Below are 18,747 nucleotides of genomic sequence, written 5' to 3'. Positions count from 1 at the left end.
TATGTGTTCATTTTTTTAATTGTATCCTTTGGTGTATATGGTTGTGACCATTTTCTTCCACTATTTGATCTGAGGAAGTGGGTCTGGCCCACGAAAGCTCATCACCTAATAAACCATCTTGTTAGTCTTTAAAGTGCTACATAGTCCTGTTTTTTGTTTCAGCTACACCAGACTTACACGGCTACATTTCTATCACTATTCAAATTCCAATGTTTGCTAAAGGATTGCAGTATTCTATCCACAAGTCAATGAGTTGTATACTGGCCTCCACTGTCAATAAGTCCTCTCTATTGCCTACAAATCTCTTTGATTTTCTGATACCATGTTCCAAAGGGAAATTTGACGTGCCAAATGCAAAAAATAAATGGGGGGGGAAATGGATTTTTCCCCTTAATCTTTCTTCTCAGGTTATTTATCTTAAATGTTGTAACAAAAGGTTAAAAGATTCAGAAGGGTGTCGTTTTGGTTCTAAGTTGATTAAAAAGTAATAATTAGCTTAAAAGCAGGTAAAGACTTATCTGAACTAGTCAGGTGTATCCTGTAAGAAATCTGTGTTCTTGAGTGAAAGCTGAAGCTACAGCAGATACAACATGTGGAACAGCTACCCATTTATTCATGCTACAAACAAGATTTGTGTTCATGGGCAGATGTGTGCATTTCAAGCCCTTGGTTAAGATAAAACTTTGGATTGCATGGCTTGTTACATGAGAATGATGCAGTGGTACTCTCTTTATAGGAAGAGGAAACAATGTGCAAAAATGTATTTACTTATTGTTCGTCATCTCTATTCCATCCTACTTAGAATCATAGAACTGAAAGAGACCTCAGAAGGTCATCAAGTCCAGCCCCCTGCTCTAGGCAGGACCAATTCCAACTAAATCAACCCAGCCAGGGCTTTGTCAAGCCAAGACTTAAACACCTCTAGGGATGGAGACTCCACTACTTCCCTAGGTAACCCATTCCAGTGCTTCACCACCCTCCTAGTGAAATAGTTTTTCCTAATATCCAACCTGGACCTCTCCCACCACAACTTGAGACCATTGCTCCTTGTTCTGCCATCAGTCACTACTGAGAACAGCCTCCCTCCATCCTCTTTGGAACCTCCCTTCAGGAAGTTGAAGGCTGCTATCAAATCCCCCCTCACTCTTCGCTTCTGCAGACTAAACAGACCCAAGTCCCTCAGCCTTTCCTCAGAAGTCATATGCTCCAGCCCGCTAATCATTTTGGTTGCCCTCCGCTGGACCCTCTCCAATACGTCCGCATCTTTTTTCTAGTGGGGGGCCCAGAACTGGACACAATACTCCAGATGTGGCCTTACCAACGCCGAATAAAGGGGAATAATGACATCTCTTGATCTGCTGGCAGTGCTCCTCTTAATGCAACCTAATATACCATTAGCCTTCTTGGCTACAAGGGCACACTGTTGACTCATATCCAGCTTCTCATCCACTGTAACCCCTAGGTCCCTTTCTGCCGAACTACTACTTAACTGGTTGGTCCCCTGCTTGTAATTATGCTTGGGATTCTTCCGTCCCAAGTGCTGGACTCTACGCTTGTCCTTGTTGAACCTCGTCAGATTTCTTATGGCCCAATCCTCCAATTTGTCTAAGTCACTCTGGACCCTATCTCTGCCCTTAAGCGTATCTATCTCTCCCCCTAGCTTAGTGTCATCCGCAAACTTGCTGAGGGTACAATCCATCCCCTCATCCAGGTCATTTAATAAAGATATTGAACAAAACCGGTCCTAGAACCGAACCTTGGGGCACTCTGCTAGAAACTGACCGCCATCCTGATATCGAGCCGTTGATCACTACCCGCTGGGCCCGGCCTTCTAGCCATCTTTTTATCCATCTTACCGTCCATTTATCCAGTCCACATTCCCTTAACTTGCTGGCAAGAATATTGTGGGAGACCGTATCAAAAACCTTGCTAAAGTCAAGGTATATAACATCCACTGATTTTCCCATGTTCACCGAGCCAGTTAACCTCATCATAGAAGTTAATCAGATTGGTCAGGCACGACTTGCCCTTTGTGAATCCATGCTGACTATTCCTAATCACTTTCCTCTCATCCAAGTGCCTCAAAATGGATTCCTTAAGGATCCCTTCCATGATTTTTCCAGGAACTGAGGTAAGACTGACCGGCCTATAGTTCCCTGGATCGTCCTTCTTCCCTTTTTTGAAGATGGGCACTACATTTGCCTTTTTCCAATCATCCAGGATTTCTTCCGATCTCCACGACTTTTCAAAGATAATAGCCAAAGGCTCCTCAATGACATTTGCTCTCCCTTACCCAGTTTTGTATTGTAATGCTTTTAGCTTTGGAAATACTTCAACTTCATAGGTTGGAGGGGTTACTATTTATATAGGAATGATGAGTTTGCTTTGTCCTCTGCTGTTTGGTGGTTGAACCAGATATCCTGACATAACTGTTTGCAGGATGAGGTTAAGTAGAGAATTACAGTTTGCCTGTGATACGTTGCATTCCAAGAGAATCCTCTATGTGTGTATAATTAAAACAGATGCAGCTGTACTGGGTATAAAAGCACTTATGCCCGTACAGCTTATTCTTCAAGTGCTTGCTCATGTCAAATGCACCACTGCTGGAAAGTTTTTACTCTGTCTGTTGGGTTGGTTATGGAGCTCCCTGGAATAGTTCCAGGGTGGTGCAATGTATATAACCCTGCCAACCCAACCCCCTCCCCAGTTCCTTTTTACCACCAGTGACAGCTGTTGAAACTTGTGCCTCTTTTGCTTTGCAAGTACCTCATTTCCCTAGCACTTCCAGCTTCTCTGACCCATGTTCTTCCCCAGGAAATCTTCAAGACTGTGAAGTGATTCTCTGTCCATACCTTTACATAGCACTATGCTATTGTACAGCAGTGATGTGGCTTTTGGGGTGGTATTAGCTGCACATTGATTCTGACCTCTCCTCTGGGCAAGGCTTGCGGATCATCTCAAATTAGAATACATGTGAGCAAGCACTTGAAAAAATGGTTACTCACTTTTGTAACTGTTGGTCTTCAGGATGTGTTGCTCATGTGTATTCCATACCCATCCTGCTTCCCCACTGTTGGAGTAGTCAGCAAGCAGGAATTAAGGGGTGATTGGGTTGACAGCGTCATATATAGTGCTCCACATGTGTGCCACTCCTCGGGTTTCCATAGCTGACCCAAATGGATAGCAGCTAGGGTAAAAACTTTGACAGTCATGCATGCAATGCATGCACATCTCTAATGGAATAGATATGAGAAATACCTCTCAAAGAACAACAATTACAAAGGTGAGTAACCATTATTTCTGGTTTGGAAACCAAAATAAGATGAACCTGTATTCCAGTATAAACCCATCCATAGAAAAGCTTTTACTGTCATAGCTATGTTGATTTTAAAAAACTACATCTCTAATTTGACATAGTTCTACTGGTAAAACGTTTCAAATGTAGATCAGTTCTAAAATACAAAATGTGCTATTACAAAGCAATTACAGTCTTGAACACAATTAGTAACTCTTCTTTTATGGTGCTATTTAGAGACATTCTTACATTTGTTTATTAAAATACACTAATGAAATACAGAATGCACTACTTATTGAAGTGACATCTGTTGTATGGACTTCTGTGTTGATATTACATTTAATAGAAAGGGCACATACTTTTAAAATATGAACCTCATGCTCTCATTGCTGCAGGTAGTCCTTATTAAAGTAGTAACCTATGTCCCTGGGCATGATCTGAAACTTTTAATCCTGATGCCTGACATCTTACCATCTATGCTTTCTTGATGCCCTAATTATCCATAAATAGATAATATGGAAACCAGTGCTGCTTCCTTTTCAGAAAGTCTGTGTATCTCTTGAGACTTTATGAAGGAACAGGAAACATGTCTAGTCAACCATGGCCTTACACTGTAAAAACACAATTAATAATGAATGACATGATCACAGTAGTCATTAGATATTTTCAGTTGCTTTATACTCTACATAATTAGTGAATTTTGCATACGCCAATTTCCAATGTTGTATATTTTGTAGCAGGAACAAGATAGTGCCAATAATATTTTTGTTTAATGAAGCAAAGGTACTAACAAAGAGAGACATTTTAGTGTGAAAGCAGTAATATTATGTAGTAGCCTTATTTGTGTGGGTATTCACTAAATTATTTTTAAATGTGTTTTTTCAGTGTTAATTGCTAATAAACTGAAAAATTAGAACTTTTCACTCTGAAGACAGCCTTTCCAGTTTTCTATCTGTAAAAAACACCCACAATGATTTTGGGCAAATTTCACAGCATTTAGTTGACTAGCAAAATGCTAGTACCTGCAAATCAGGTATGTATGTATATGTGCAAGTACTGTACAAATGACAAGTGTGTCCCGAAACCATTCCCTAAAGTAAGATATTTTGTTTAGTGTGTCTGGGTTGAAAGCAGAAGCATTGCACAATACAGGTTTGCTGTAAATTGCCATTTTTAATGTTTTTGTTATATCAGTGGAGTCATATGCAGAAGTGGTTTGTGTACAGGGATACCATCTTAAGAGAACCTTGGATTGCTGGAAGGCAGGAGAAATTCATCCTAACTGTCCGGATAGTCAAACACTGGAATAAATTGCCCAGGGAGGTTGTGGAATCTCCATCTCTGGAGATAATTAAGAGTACGTTAGATAGTATTTGGTCCTGCCGTGAGGGCAGGGGACTGGACTAGATGACCTCTCGAGGTCCCTTCCAGTCCTAGTATTCTATGATTCTGTGTTCACTGGAATAAATTTTTGCTTGTTCACCTTTCTAGCTCCTTAGCAGTTTTGGTTTTGACCATAATGTTAATTTTGTCTTAATTTTGAGCTCTGAGCATGAGAATTAAAGCCTTCATTAAGTCATAATAGGCAAACATTGGAACAATACAGAAATCCTATTGTAAAATTGAGCACACATTAAAAAAACGACTGCTGATTCTTTGTAACAAATTGAGATTGTCTTCTCTCTTTCCCCAAATTATGTTATACTTTAATTTTTAGTAGATGGTAAGATTTTAAATAACAGAGTCTGGATGAAAAAATGCACCTATTGTATTTGCTGAATGCTTCGGTCTTCTTTCTTGGTTCATGTTGCTGGAAAACAATGTTTAAATAGGAACATGAATGAGTGGTTCCTTGGCCCTCCTGTTTGCAAGTGCTCACACTTCTGGTATAAGGGATAAGAGTAAGAGGGAGCCCTTTGTTCAAGTATTTGTCTGTATATAACCTGACAAAATGGCTTCAACTGTTGGATTGTGCGTAATTTCAAAGCTCTTAGTTGGGGATATTATGCAGGTTTATCAGATGGGAGGTGGGTCAAAATGATTGTCAGGAGAAAGTTACTGGCCAACAATGTGAAATTTCAAGGAGATTGTCAAGATGGAACCATATTCTCTTCCCCACATTCCTGTTCCTTCAGTGTCCATTATGGATTCTGGGAGGGAGTAACTGAAAGCCAATACTTGACTCTTTTATGTACACTTAGACTGAATATTCGGTTTTGGAGAAAAGGGGAATTAGTTGTATAGTGCTAGCAATTGCAGCCTTCTAGGATGTTCTAATTAAATTCCCTGGGTGTGTGCATCCCTTGAATACAGATCCATGCTGGCAATTGATAGTAACTGACTCCTAAGTAGCCTCTCTGTATGTGCTGTTTTCCTATGATGTAAGGATTTGCAGCTATACGTTCTTTCATCAAAGCTTACAGGTTACAGTTTGATTTGGGTCAATATTTGGATGGAAAACTGAGGGGGCTACAAGAAATGAATTTGTTTTAGTGTCTCTCTCTTTTCTTTTACATTTGGTTCTAAACCAATGCATTGGTATGACCATAAGGGTAACTTCACTGGTAACAATGTTTCTCATAGATGCAAAATCAAGCACATCTATCTACTCATTAAAAATGTTGGCATCTTTTTCAAGAATTGAAATTGTGTACCTAATTTTCACTGTATCCTCAAATAAGGCATTTACTTTGTACTAATATGGCTGTAATTGTTGGCCAGAACCATTTCATCCCAGGGATGGATGCATTTCTGTGGTTGGTGAAGTAGTTCAGATTGAATTGCCATTTTGTAAGAACTGTAAAGCACTTTGAGCCATTATGAGACAAGATACATTGTATCTCTATTTTTCACATGAGCAGTTTCTGTGTTATAGCATATAGCAAAATACCACATACACTGGAAGTTATTTTGTCTTAACCAATATTTTTTCAATATCTTCTTTCCAAGGTTCTGGACAGCTTTTCTTTTTACATTTTTGTACTCATTCATTGCCAACCTTCAGGAAGCATCTTTAATGTAACTCAGAAAATAACATGCTAAATTAATAATTAGTTAGCTGCAGGAGTGCTAGATGGAAGAATTACTCATACGTTGTTTAATGTGCCTCTGAGGCACAATACAGTTATAAAGTTTCAACAAGCATAAAAATGGCCTTCTTTGCCTGCTTTATATAGGGAGTGTCTGACAAATCACAGCCCAACGTGTTCTGGTTGTAGATTTTAAATAAACTGACAAAGATTAGATGAGGGAAAAAAAAATTTATAAAAGAATTATTTTAAATGCTGCACATTGCATTTGTTTTTATTTCCCAGACAAAAGGTGGTAGTTGATTACATTCTAAATAGTAACATGCTTCCCATGAATCTTTGGTAATTTATTAGAAGATAAATTCGAGGACTTCTACCTGCCAAGGTCAGACTTCAAATTTCTGTTTCACAGCTCATGGCAGCACAAAGTCTTAAAGCAAAGGAGGAAATTGTGTGGCTTCCCTGCTTCATGGGAGATGTTCATGTGATGCCATCAACAATAGGAGGGGAAACAATCTCAAAATCAGCTCTTGGCATGTAAATTAAGGAAGTTCTGTTTTTGAATATATTTTAAAATATTATACCCAGTTTATTGGGGTCTAAATGGTTTTTTGTTATTTATTTGTGTGGTTTTTATAGTTTACCATTAACAAAAGACTGAGTAGCCATTTTTATATTGAAAAAACAAAAGAAAACATTTTAAATATGAAATAAAGTGAGAGTTTAAATTTAGTAAAAAGGAATAGCGCTTTAAAATGCATCACAAATTCTGAAGAGACAGTAGTTCATAGTTAAACCCTCCATGGTATGACTGGACAATACAAGGCCTCCACACAACTTAGAATGAGTGCTGGTACTGGGAGGGGACATGACATGTGGAGGGTCCACATTAGGATTTCATGCCTGTTCTCACAGGACAGTGTTGAGACTGTTGTAGCAGATGAACGCAAGGTGCTTACTGTTAGGCTACATGTTCCCTGCACCTCTCTTGCACAAAAGCCCATGCAAATGAAGTGTGGATTAGCATATTACCATGCTTCATTTGCATAATTAATTAGGGGCCGTTTTTGCGCCAAAAAACCCCCTCTTGTGTAAGAGCCATTCTTCCTCATTTTTTTTCAGGAAGAACAGCTCTTGCGCAAGATGGGATTTTTGCGCAACAAGGAGCCACATAGCTCCTTTTTGTGCAAAAACGGCCCCTTATTAATTATGCAAATGAAGCATGGCAATATGCTAATCTGCAGTTCATTTGCATGCACTTTTGTGCAAGAGAGGTGCAGTGTAGACATAGCTTAATTAGAAGGATAAGATTAATTAATAGCTTCAGTTAGCTATTTTCATCTCCTCAACAACAAACAACCCCTTTGAGGTAATAATAGCATTTTTCATCTTTAAGGATCACCAAATGCTTTGATGTTCTAAGTTTTCAGAAGAAATAGAATCCTCAGTGTGCCAAAGAGGGACAAGGAACAGCTGGCTTTTTGGAAGCCTTTCCCCTTCCTAGCTAGCCATCAACTCCTTCTTGCCTTGGTTATTTTTGATCCACTTCCTTTTACCTAATTGATCTCTGGCAGGCCTTGTGATGGTTCTGACAGTCTATGGAAAATGTGCATCTGGATGTCTGTGGCTCCTTGCCAGTTCTCCAAGTTGTAGCTATTGAAGAGCAGATGAAAGAGAATGGATTCCACAGGTGAGGTCCCCTTGAGGAGAAGGAGCAGTTTTTAACCACCCCTTCCTGAGCTCTGTTGTAGAGGAATGATTAGAATCCTTGTATAGCTGTGCTATGTATTCCAGGTATGTTATGCAGATCAGTCAGAAGCACTTGTGATGAACTACTGGGAAAGTCTGGGTGTAATATGAGTACTGATATGAGAAGCTCATCATCAGGGATCCTAGTTTTCCATTATTAAAAAGAATCCAAAATTATCTGATTGAAAAAAACATAAAAATATACATTTCTCCACAATTAAAATGAAATTTTGATCTTTAGTTTCCCTAACCACAATATACATTGGTAGCAGTTGAACAGAATGTTTTGTTCATATACAAAGTTTTATTGTGTATCTGAGCCTCCATTATGCGGCTCTCAGTATTAACTGAACCACCATCTGTGAGGTGCACCACCAGTAGAAACAAAAACCTAGCTGAGAGCTCTGCTAATCAGCTGGGTAGCATTTGAAACTTTCCTGAACAATCACAAAAGCACCCAACCTACAGAGAACACTGGCTATCAGCCTGAGCACCCGTTATCTTAAAATAAGGAATAAAAAGCTCTTTGCCCTCGTCCTAATTAGATCAGATAAATGAAGTTTCACTGTAAATTTCAAGAACATTCAAAAATCAATGATGCGGACAGTTCTTCAGTGGGAATACAAACAGCACCACCTTGCTTCTGATTTTCAAGATTTTGATCCAAAGCATGGAGATGTTAGAACTTCTCAACCACATCATTTAGTGCCCCAAGAGTTGACTTCATGCTGTGCCCTATTTGGAATCCTGATTGCAAAGCATCCAGGAGTTTGGCAGACTCATATTTGTTGATACTTGACTGTCATTACTATTAAACCTGACTGATACATTAAGGAAACAATCATGCAATGTTTTCTGCATGAGAGATTTGGATTATTTGGGCTACAGAACTAAAATCTCTCTCATGGAACCCAAAGAAATCAGTGAATAATTTCTTCACCCCAGCACACAGTGATTAGCTATTCCACCACAAAGGACTTGGGTCATTCAATCCTCTTCAACTGCTTTCAGTTTGGATTTTATGACTGAATGGTAACCTGTTTATCTGATGATTCTGTATAGTTGTATCCTGTACAGATTTAGTCCATTTCTCATTTCTCCACTTAGCCCTTTCTGGTAAACCTCTCTTACATTTTTAAAATTATTTTGTGGTTTTTGTTGGATTATTAAGTTACAATTATTTTGTTTAAAAATAGTTTTAAAACCTTTAAATGACAAGTGATACCAAACAAAATGCACTGCCCAGCATAATTTTAGCTTAGTTCTACACAGGCCAGTTGAGTTTGCTGTTGATATTTTTTGATTCTGAACTAAAAAATAGAGATTTCTAAGTTTAAGAAATCTGCTGTTTGGCAGCAATAGCGTTGATTTACTCAGAGTGAATCCAAACAGAAGCACTTTTTATGTCTGCATTAAAGGGAAATAAATAATTTATAGAAATAATCATGAATGTTAAATACATCCATTATCTACTTTCTAGATATCTGTTGCTTCTTCATTTGCCAGTTGTGTTCCCCTAAGGTAAAATTAGCCTTTGTATGAGAGGAATCCATTTGTTGGATGAAGAGGAGGAAAGGGCTGGGTTATCATACTGAATAGCTTACATGACATTTGTCTATCCACCATTTATTTATAATTTCCCATGTTCAGATATTGTATCCCCTTAGTATAAACAAAATGACTCAGGGTGGATGCCTACCCACAGTGTTTCGTCTGTCAAAGAATATATCTGCACTACAGTTAGACGCCCATAGCTGACCATGGGATTTGTGGTGCCCAGGCTGAGAGGTTGTTTAATTGCAATATAGACATTCACATTCTGGAATGTCTTGAACCATTCCAGGGTCCCAGAACACCACAATTAAACTTCCTCTTAGCCTGAGCCCTGTAACCCAAGTCAACTGGAATGAGCAAGTCACGGTGTTTTTTTAATTATAGACAAACCGTAAGTGTGTGTGTGTTGTGTATGGGGGAGGGGAAGGGGGAGAGACAGAATATCTGATTCCCTATTTCAGTCTTGTGAGTCTCCCATTTGTATAAGTAGGAAACTCTGGGTTTCCCTGTGTAAAGCTTCCTTGGGGGTCAAAGTCTGCACTAACAATGGGAAGACTTGTTTCCTCAGATGAAGATGCCATTCATTATTTAATAGCGTTGGGGGATTCTCATATGTTTCCGGTAGATCTATGTACCATGTTTAGTTCTGAGGGCTTCTGACCAGAAGATAGTGCCTTTCCAGAGAAGAGTGCGTGGTGAAATTATGGTTATGTGAATGAATGTTATCACAAAGTCTGTATGTAATGTATATTGTGCATACACAAGCACAGTGTTGTGGTCGAGATTCAACTTTAACTTTAACTTGGGTATTGAATGTGCTGACTTTCAATGGTGCCTTAAAGTAGTTTTAGTAGATATACCTATGATCAGTTTTATTTGTGTCAACAATAGTTTTACATCTAAAAATTCCAGCCCACCTAAAGATGTTCTAGTCCACAGCCAATAGCTCACCAAAATCATAAGCTTTCTTATTTTTAATATTGATGAGGTGATTGTTAGAAAGGTTATTGCTTCTGGGCAGTAAATAGGTCTATTGGCAGAAATTGTCAAATGTGCTGGAAGAGGATGGTATCATAAGGGAATTGTGTGGAAAAACATCCACTAAAAAAGAGGCTATGACTTTATCAAATACTTTATAAATGTAATCTATATGCTACTTCTCAAAGGTTAAATGCTAGTATCTACTATACTGCTAAATTCCCAGGTTTTCTGTGTTTAGATTGTAATTGCAATTTAAAACTTGCCGAATTAACCATCTCATGCACAGAAGAATCTGAGAGGGAAAGATTAGGAAGAAGTAGGCTGAAGAACTTTGCATACAGGAGATATTTAAAAGAGGAAAAATCAATCTCTATATATGTAGTTTTCAAAAGGAACATATGATACTTTGTAGTCTTAATTGAAATGATCCAGAAAATTAAGCCCTATGCAATCCTGTATTTTTAGGATTAGCAATAAAGGCCACACATTTTAAAGCTTCGTTTTGATTGATAGGTATTATTTTTATGCTCCATTAAAGATAATTATGTTCAAGCGTTTAGCTGGTCAGCTTTTCTTTATGCTATTCCTACCACAAAGGAGCCCTTCTCCCCCTCCCCTACTCCCCCCCCCCCCCCCCCCCCCCCCCCCCCCCCCCCCCCCCCCCCCCCCCCCCCCCCCCCCCCCCCCCCCCCCCCCCCCCCCCCCCCCCCCCCCCCCCCCCCCCCCCCCCCCCCCCCCCCCCCCCCCCCCCCCCCCCCCCCCCCCCCCCCCCCCCCCCCCCCCCCCCCCCCCCCCCCCCCCCCCCCCAATGAGTTATTGGCACATTAGATAGCCATGATGCATCCATGGGAAGGAATATATTAAGATACATAAGTGTAACAGCTAATTTGAAATAGGCTAGTCATAAGTTGTAGAGTCCTGTGAAGTTTATTTTTAGAATCCATGTTAGTTAGTTAATTTAACAGTAGGAGCTTTATCAAAATGAAGCCTCAGCACCCCCTTCTGTAGCGCATACGTGCATGTGTGATGTTTTTATTGGTGAGAGATTGCTGCAGATCATACACCAAGTCAATGGCACAAATAAAAATGAGAAGCTCCTGGAGCTCAGCTGAAATCTCTATGAGTATGTCTACACTACCCCGCTAGTTCGAACTAGCGGGGTAATGTATGCATACCGAACGTGCAAATGAAGCCCGGGATTTGAATTTCCCGGGCTTTATTTGCATAAACCGGCCGGCGCCATTTTTAAATGCCGGCTTGTTCGAACCCCATGCCGCGCGGCTACACGCGGCACGGGCTAGCTAGTTCGAACTAGCTAGCCATTCCGAACTATCTGTACGCCATGGAATGAGGCGTACAGATAGTTCGGAATGGCTAGCTAGTTCGAACTAGCTAGCCCGTGCCGTGTGTAGCCGCGCGGCACGGGGTTCGAACAAGCTGGCATTTAAAAATGGCGCCGGCCGGCTTATGCAAATAAAGCCCGGGAAATTCAAATCCCGGGCTTCATTTGCACGTTCGGTATGCATACATTACCCCGCTAGTTCGAACTAGCGGGGTAGTGTAGACATACCCTATGAAACACTGGCTTTCACATTTTAAAAGTTTGAGCACTAATGTATTACTTAGCTTTGAAAATGTACAAAATAACATTTGACAACTGGCCCTCACTTGGTATGTTCAGAAATCCTGTTACCTGAGAGTTAGGTTCACAATTTATTTGGTAAGGGCAGTTGTTCCACCACATCATGACTGTGTATTGAAATAGCCACAATGCAGTAGCTTGAGAGATGCAGGGCACAAATCTTTGACTAATAATCTGAGCATGGGTGGAAAAAAAATGGGCTTCAGTATTCAGCAATTACCCGAAATTCTCTTTTCTCCAGTCTTAGAAAACAAAAAAGACCCCTTGTAGCAAATAGTTGTTTTTTTCTTTAGTCCTACAATGTCATTTATTAAATTAACATATCTGGTCCTAATACCATGCTTTAGTAGTGGTACTTTTAGAGTTCAGACATTTCTGTTATGTAATGTCATTTACTTCTAACACTTATCAAACACTTAGTATGGACTGAGAGACAAGATGCCTATATTGTAAATATTTCATTGTACTAATGTTATAGCTCACTATCATGAAACTGTCAGCACAGATGAACTTTTACTCTTTTTAAAGAGCATGGATGTCATTCTCAGTTGATCCTGAAAACTCCAAACAGAAGAACGAAGATTAATATACTGTGGTTTTTCTTAAACAGCAGTTAGAAACACTGTGTTATGTTATATTTTACTATATAATGATAGAGGGTTTCAAAACTTCTTGTTTATGAAGATTACAATATTAATACTCTCATATAATATGGAGAGCACAGTAAATAAAACTAAACATGCTGATACTGAATAGTTCACTGCTTAAATATAAAATATACTTCATAAAGATCTCATAATCCAACAAACAGGCAGTATATTAGTATGGCTATAACTTTTTTGGAATAAATATTAAGAAATTTCTTATAAAACATTCTGGTCAATATTTTAAAACCTGGGTGCCTAAAGTTAGATTTCTAAATCCATGTTTATATTTCTAAATGAAAGTGTTACATGTGTTTTTCTTTAGAAGCCAAACTTTTTCTGGGTTTCACAATGTATGCTTGTTTGGTAATATATAGGACAACAGTGTGTGTCATCAGATGTTTGTATTTGGGTCCTGGTACTCTACTCATGTTCATATCATAGTACTGGAAACCCTAGATCAGGAGTCTCAAACTCAGTTTGCCTTAGGGCCAGTGCAAGTCCTCCAATTCTCCTAGCAGGCCAGTGGGTACCCACCTCTGGCAGGGGTTCGAGTGGGAGGACAGAGGTTTCCATGCATCCCCTCCCTTGCATATCTCCCAGCCCTAACTGCTGGCCTGTGCCCTCTTCCTTCCCCACTGCATATCCTCCAGCCCCTTCTGTTGACCCTGATCATTTAAAACATGCTGTGACTGGTAGTACAGTGGGGCTAGAGTGCCTTCTGGCTGCTAGCTCTACACTGCTGCCAGCACAACCCTGTGACCTGGGAAAGCTGTGTGGAGAGCCATCCATAGGTTTAAGTTGTGAAATGTGTGCACTATCATCCATAGATGTCAACTGTGAAATGATTAACTCATTTTGTGAAACTGACTAGATACCAGTGATGCCAACTCTCCTGATTAGATCATGAGCCACCTTATAATGGGGGCTTTTTTTTTTCCTGGAAAGCTCCAGCCATGACATTAGAATTGAGCCAGATCTGGGAACTTCACTACCTGATACTTATTGTGCTGCTGTCCGCTGTGATCATTCTGATTTAGTCAATTATGCTTGCTTGCTTGATATGTGGTATTAGAAGAGAATTTTTTTTTTAAAGGAAGGTCTCGTGGTGTGTGGACAAAAAGTAGAAAACATGCCCTGAGTTCAGCCAAAGACCCCAGATGCTAGCATGGTTCACATCACGGCAGAGGTAACTTGCACGGCTTCCTGCACTAAGCAGCACCCTTTGCGGCCAGGACTGTGTGGGTGCTGGGGGCTTGGATGCTGTCATTTGGGACCCCTGCCCTAGATAGAGCTTAATTTTTGTACTATGTCATTGCTTGTCCATTATTTCTATTATATATCACACATACTTAATATCTGTAATTAACATATGTCATGATTTAGATTATTAAAGCAGTTTCCAAATAAAATGTGTAATCAGTCACTTAATGAAATAGAGTATTTCATTAATTATCACTTATTTTTTAGCCAGAATACATTTTATTTTTATCTAATGTTCAATTCAATGTTTAAAATAACACTTCAGTTTTTACATCCATCTATGCAGTTAAATAGGTGTCCGTTAATATTATAATTATCCCATAAGATATAATTATAGACGTATTAATTTTATGACACATCACCAAATATTTGCAAATGAATTAGGAAAATACTCTAAATAAACCAGTTGTATAACTGCTTCAACTATAAAGCTTCCATATGGAAGGTAGTATGTAAGAAGATATTTTTCATAATTTATTTTAATTACAAATTTGTATTGTATGGCATGATATTCTACAATTGAACAGCATTCTAGTGGTATTTTTCCTTCACTCTACTAGTGTAGATAGAAATAGAGCTGCTGTGCTTTATATTGTAGTTACAAGTGCTCTTGGCATACAAAAAGTGAATGAGCTCAAATGAGTTGCAGAAATCATTTATAATAACTCCGATTCCTTCTGTCTTCCAGTTACCCCTGTACATTCTATGTTTTTAAATCTGTCCCAATAACTAGTACAAAGTGCAGTAGCTGTGGTTACTGTAAACTGATGACTACCCAGAAGCTGAAAATTTCATGTCCACATGGAACCAAATTGGAAACAGACCACAGGTCTTTCATCATGGAACTTTTTGTGCATTTATTAATATTGACGTGTTAATAACACCAAGCTAACATCTTATGAATCTCTGTGGGATCCTTTCATTTGTTTGCAAGATTCAGAATGGGAAAAATTCTTCTGTCAAGTCAATCAGTACACATGATCAACACTCAGCTGGAGCAAAAATCCTTGGACTTCACAAAATAGTTCCATACTTATGTGCTGCTTAGTACATTTTGATAGGCTGTATGTGATACGTTTATCCTGTAGGTGGTGCAGTGCTAATGATGATAAACAGGACACCCAACTTAGAGGAATAAAGGAGACAGGCAAAATAAATAGTGACAAACACTATACCGTAAGCGATTTTAAAAAGGCATTTAAATTCTACAACACAATTGAATAACATGAAGCATTTCATTTCCTTTTCAATGAAGCTGGTGTGACCTTCACAGTTCTGAAATAACAGGAAATATTATTTCTCCAGTACATTTGCAGCCTGATGGTACTTAAGCAGAAAGCTCACTGTGAATATATACAGATAGAAATTGTCAGGTCACATTTCAATGAGAGTTCATGTTAAGAACTAACATAAATGTAAGAGCTCACAATGAAATGAAATACATAATGTAAAGGTCAAACCTTCCTATAACAGACATTTTAAGGCAAACTGTTGGATTGAAAAGATTGTTCCAATTTTGTTTTAAAAGATGGTAACATACTGCAGCTAAGGTGATTATGTTTCTACTGGATGGAACATGTGGCATAAATTGGGGCCTGATTTAGCAAAAACTGCATTTGGTTTCCAAGTGGGTGATTCTTCCAAGCTGCAAAGTACAGGCAGTCCCCGAGTTACATGGATACGACTTACATCAGATCCCTACTTACAAACGGGGTGAGGCAACCCCGCACTAGCTGCTTCCCCCCAGGAGACAGGGAGACACGACGCTAGCGCCCCCCCCCCCCCCCCCCAAGCAGACCAGGGAGACGCGGAGTGGCTTTTCTCAGCAGACACCTCAGCTTGAGAATAAAGGACTGAGGGAAGTGAGGTGTGGGAGAATAAAACTGAGCTCTGGAGAAATGTTTGGCTAGAGTTTCCCCTACAATATGTACCAGTTCCGACTTACATACAAATTCAACTTAAGAACAAACCTACAGTCCCTATCTTGTACGTAACCCGGGGACTGCCTGTAGATCTATTCTTCCCAGAATGTTGCTGTTAGATATAAACAAAGCAACATCAGGAAGCATAGAAACAGGCTGATTGTTCTTGCTTTTGAAATATCCATTGTATAATGGAACTTGATGGATATTGGATAACTTCAGTGGTTTAAATTCAAATGTTACAAATACCTAGCATAATTAAAACATTTAAAGATCATCTCAGATGCTCTTTTTGTTTCTGCCTTGCTTTTAGTAAGCATATTGTTTTGCATGCAGTGTGTGTGTGTAATGTACATGTCACTCCTGATTCTGTAAGTAAATGAAGGTGAAACAATACAATAGTGAAATCCAAGAGCCTCACAATCTAGTAAGAAGGGTCTAATCTATAGTAGGAGATGGAGAGCAAAGAACATAATATTATCAGGGCCAGATTACGAGAAGTCATTTTTGTCAGCTGGATCAGGATATCTGGGAACTGGAATCAGGTTAGTTCAGGATACCAGGAGAAGATGAGAGAGAAACTGAAGGTCAGAATTATGAGAGAGATACCAGAAAGTGAAGCTGGGGGAGCAGGAAGTACAAGCCACACAGTTTAGCAGTTGTCAGCAGGCTGTTAAATGGAGGATTGGAGTGAGGTTGCTCCCTTAAACCTTACAGGCCTGGGTTCAAGGCCTCCTGTGGGTCATGACACAAATTCAGTTTGCAGGGAAGCCTGAAAGACCAAGGCCAGATTCAAACCCTTCCCACCCCTGGTCTGTCTGGGACAAGAACAATTAATCACTGGGCCATGAGTCAACAATCTTGATGAAAACAGCTAAACGCTGAGGGCTTAGCAGGAACCCTGAACCTAACAGATGCTGACTAGAGCTGTAGGAAACCTGAATTTCAATTTCATAGTAAATTCTGCAATTTCAAAATCAGTTTTTGTTCCAATCAGAGTTCTTGTCCAGATGAGGTGGAAGAGTTTACATCATTGTAAGAGCTGTGGTTTAGATTGAACAGGGTTAGAAAATGCACTGATAAGATACTGCATGCATGACTCTGCTATATCTCTCACTATTGCTATCCACTGTGAAAACAATGGTGAGGAAGTTTAAGCATGGATCCACCCTTAGTTGCAGTGATATTTTCTGAATGTTTTTGTCATTTCCATAGGCTTTCAGACCAAACATTGCTGCTATTTTTCTTTTTGATTAGATGAATCAGTTCCTTTTGTTGCAGCCTTTAATGACGTTTCATCCCTCTCACCTGGACAACAATAATAACTAGAAACCAAAACTGCCAGCTTTTCCTCATTTATGGTCTATTTTTACCCAAGTCTTTCCCAAAGCTCTTGTGGATTATGTTTTTGGTTTTTGGATTTTCATCTACACTTCTGTTTGTGTTATATGGACAGAATTCTCAGCTGGCATTCTGTAACTGGTCAGTTTATCAAATCCATTTTCAATAAACAGTGAAGGTCAAATGTTGGATGTTCAGTTAGTTTCCCTTCATTATAAATATCTTTGTTTAAGATACATGTACTTGAGGCAAAAATAGAAATGGTCAACATGCAAATCACTGATTTCTTGGAGCTTGAAAGAAAAGTTAGCAAGTTAAGTTGGTTTACCACAAATCGTTCTTGACAAATCCCATGCTGTTATTTATCACCTTATTATATTCTAACTATTTGCACATTAGTTGCTTCATTATCTTTCCAGGTATTGATGTTAAACTGACTGGTCTGTAACTTCTTGGGTTGTCCTTATTTCTTTTTGTATAGATAAATACTATATTTGACCTTTTTCCAGTCCTCTGGAATTTCTCCCATCTTCCATGGCTTTTTGTAGATCATCACAAATGGCTTAGATATCTCCATGAGTATTCTAAGATATATTTCACCGGGCCTGGTGACTTGAAGGCATCTAACTCGTCTAAGTAATGTTTAACTTGTTCTTTCCCTATTTTAGTCTTTGATTCTATTCCACTTTCATGGCATTCATTATGTTTAGATGTCCAATTGCACTAACCTTTTTAGTGAAAATCAAAATAAAAAGGCATGTTGAACTTCTGCCATTTCCACACCTTCTGTTGTTTTTTTTCCCCCTCACTGAGTAAAGGGCCTATCCTGTCCTTGGCTTTCCTCTTATTTCTAATGTATTTGTAAAACGTTTTCTTCTTATCATTTATGTTTATAGCTAGTTTAATGTCGTGTTGTGCCTCAGCCTTTCTAATTTTGCTCCTAAATGCTTGTGTTACTTTACTGCCATCCCTCTTCAACTGTTCTTTCCCTTAGATTTGCTTCCCATGGGATCCTACTTACCAACTCTCTGATTCTGCTGAAGCCTGTCTTCTTGAAATCCATTATCTTTATAGTTCTGTTTTTTCCTCCTACAATTTTTTAGAATTAACTCTGCCATTTCATGATCATTTTCATCCAAGCTGCTTTCCACTTCCAGATTCTCAACCCATTTCTCCCTATTTGTGAAAATCAAATCTAGAACAGCCTCTCCCCTAGTTGATTTCCCCACCTTCCGAAATAAAGTCTTTAATATATTCCATGAACTCGATGGATAATCTGTGTCCTGCTGTATTATTTTCCCAGTAGATGTCTGGGTTGTTGAAGTCC

This window comes from Pelodiscus sinensis, chromosome 6, assembly GCF_052426305.1.
Source record: "Pelodiscus sinensis isolate ZL-2025 chromosome 6, ASM5242630v1, whole genome shotgun sequence".
Classification (NCBI taxonomy): domain Eukaryota; kingdom Metazoa; phylum Chordata; order Testudines; family Trionychidae; genus Pelodiscus; species Pelodiscus sinensis.
Note: the sequence above shows the minus strand (reverse complement) of the source record.